Consider the following 3,129-nt stretch of genomic DNA (forward strand, 5'->3'; position numbering starts at 1 on the left):
TATCCAGTCATCTGTCGATGGACATCTTGGCTCTTTCCACAGTTTGGCTATTGTGGACATTGCTGCTATAAACATCGGGGTGCACGTACCCCTTCAGATCCCTACTTTTGTATCTTTGGGGTAAATACCCAGTAGTGCAATTGAAGAATAGCCCTTTCTTACAGAAGAATTCTAATTAATAAATGTAGAAGTCACAAGGAAAACAGAAAACCACCTTGAAGTCACCATCCTGACAACTGTCTGATGGATCAGGGAATGCTAAAAGCAGTCAACAAACTCTGAGGAGAAGCAGGGTATTTGCAGTCTTGAGTATCTCTGCGAAGATGTTCATTAATTGCAAAGAGAAAAACAGTAATTTTATAGTGGACAAATCCAGCAGATGCCCTTATCCAAGAGATCAAAAGGAACAGTAAGTTCCTTAGCAGTAAGAGGATATGTCAGCATGATGACCCCCAAGGGAAAGCACCAGGCCGGGCACGATATCACCAGGATGTGCCTGCCAAAAATGCATCACCTACATCTGATCCTGAGACAAACCCAAACTGAGGAATATGTTACTAAATAACTGATCAGTACTTCTCAGTAATGTCAGAGTCATGGAAGACAAGGAGAAATTGAAGAACTCTCTCAGATTGGAGGAGTTGAGGATATGGGACATGTAAATGCAAAGGTGGGGGAAACGGCTCAAGTTCAAATAAAGTCTGCAGATTGGCTAATAGTATTGTACCAATATCAATTTCTTAAATTTGATAGAGTTATGCACGGTGTTAATATTAGGGGAAGCTGGGAGAATGTAAATGGGAACTCTGTTATTTTTGCAACTTTTCTCTAAATCTAAAAATTTTTTATAAAAGGAAAGAATAAGGGTCACCTGGGTGTCTCAGTTGGTTGAGTGTCCAACTCTTGGTGTCGGCTCAGGTCGTGATCTCAGGTTTGTGAGATCAAGCCCCCATTATGGCTCCACACTCATCAGGAAGTCTGCTTGAGATTCTCTCTCCCTCTCCCTCTGTCTCTTCCCCCATTCTCATGAGCGCACACTCTCTCCCTAAAATAAATAAATAAATCTTTTTAAAAAATCTTCTATAAAAAGACAAAATACATTTGAAAACAGGTCTCTTTTAGGTTCCATAGAAAAAGTTTACCTTTAAGGTTCAGAATGGTCTGGTTTCATAAGGCACCTATGGACTTACGGTATATAGAGAGAAGCAGACTTGTGGTCTATGGAGAAAGAACCAAAAACCAACTGTTAAGGTAACTGAGACTTTCCTTCTTGCTTTGCTCCTTGCTGACTTAGTATTAACAGGTTGTTTTGGTTTTCCAGGTTTGTACAAATGAACCCCTAGCTCATATTACAAATGATTGCAATTCTTTGCATGGGGTAATGTAGCTCATACAATAGTTTGTTCTAAAGTTTTAAATCTGTCTACCCAAATCTTGACAATGACATTTGGTTCTAGATTGGGACATTAAGATCAAGCTATCTGAATGAGTAAAGTCAAAAGCTCATTCTTAATTTTTAGAATAAAGGTATTTTCAAGGTTGTAAAGAGTTTATAAATAACACTTTTCACAAGCAAATATTGATCTGTTGACAATCGTAAGAAACTGAATGTACTGTTTTGAAATATTTAAGGAATTTCATTAGGTTTAGATAAATTCAGACTACAAGTAACACTTTTCCAGGCTATTTAATCAAGTTACTCACAATGTACACATTCCTGAGAAGATCTGATTATAGTGACATTGTTTATTTCCAAATTTCAACTTAAAAGGTGTTTCTTCCCAAGAAACTGAACTTTTCTGTCAAATGCGCTTGATCGAGTAGGAGAATTGGGTTCATAAAATGGATTCATTGCAAACTTTATGTATAAATCATAGACATCAGTAAAGAAGTTTTTTATTCCATCTTCTTGCCTTATGTCATGAAGCATAATAAATCTCATATGACCTGCAGTAAAATGCTGAAAGAGACCACTCATTGAACTTGTCCACAGGTTTCAAGTCCATGCTGCTGGACAGTCACATATTCTCATCTACGAGGTCGAGAGCAGCATGAGCTATGAACTAGTTCAGATGACGATGATCATCTTTGGAGTCTGCTTTTCCAGCTGGCAAAAATTCCATTTCAAAAATGGTGGCCAACAATTACAAGGTAGAAGCCTCCAAACATTGTCTTCAAAATACAGCTCCTGCAGGGAGAAGCCAACAACGGAAACAGCCAGTCACTGCCCCCATCCCTTGCTTTTTAAAATGTATGCATTGGGACTTTTCCACACAATCAATATTTAGACATATCTCATCTTACCTTGGATAGCTTCTCATTGTGTGGATATTCTAGGCCAGAGACCAAACCCTGCCTGTTTTCATACCTGAGCTGAGAATAGTTTTAAAGTAGTACCTGCATAATAACCTCTATTCTGCCTTTTGGCGCATAAAGCCTAAAATACCATCTGGCCCTTTAAGAAAAGCTTGTCAATCCTCATTCTAAAATTCTAAGGTTGGCCAGCAGCCTACTGAAAGGCCATTTGAACTGTTTCCAATCTAATGCTATTATAAACAATGTTTCTGTAACATTTTCATTTAGCGGGTTTTGCCCTCAGGTATATCTGTAGGGTAAACCACTAGTCAAGAAAGAACTCCTGGATCAAGGGGTTGATGCATTTTTATTTTTGACAAATAATGCAAAATGGCCTTGGAAAGAAATCACAGCCATTGACTTCTCATCAGCTGTGCCTCTTCCCTACCTGCCTCCAGTGTGAATTACTGATCTTTCTAAATTTTGCTGTCCCATTGTTGGAATTTCCATTCCTTTCATTGTAAGTTAGGTTGAGTACATTTTCTTTTCTCTTTCTTTTTTTTTTTAAGATTTTATTTATTTGAGAGAGAGAGAAAGCAAGAGACTGAGCACAAGCTGGTGGGGAGGGTCAGAGGAAGAGGGAGAGGGAGAAGCAGACTCCCTGCTGAGCAGGAAGCCCAACAAGGGGCTCGATCCCAGGACCCTGGCATCATGACCTGAGTTGAAACCAGATGCTTAACCGGCTGAGCACCTTTTCATTTATAAACTGCATGTTCTTGTCTTTTGCTCATTTTTTTTCAGGTGGTTGGATTATTGATATTTACCAGCTCTTCT

At 38.9% G+C, this 3,129-nt stretch overlaps 1 pseudogene; it reads right to left on the bottom strand.

Moving 5' to 3' along the window:
* Positions 1 to 1,680: 1,680 nt before the first annotated feature.
* LOC102737161 (trafficking protein particle complex subunit 2-like) lies at positions 1,681 to 2,208 on the bottom strand (annotated as a pseudogene).
* Positions 2,209 to 3,129: the final 921 nt, after the last annotated feature.

The sequence above is a fragment of the Leptonychotes weddellii genome, chromosome 10 (genome assembly GCF_054177405.1).
Source record: "Leptonychotes weddellii isolate Sample4059 chromosome 10, ASM5417740v2, whole genome shotgun sequence".
NCBI classification, from domain to species: domain Eukaryota; kingdom Metazoa; phylum Chordata; class Mammalia; order Carnivora; family Phocidae; genus Leptonychotes; species Leptonychotes weddellii.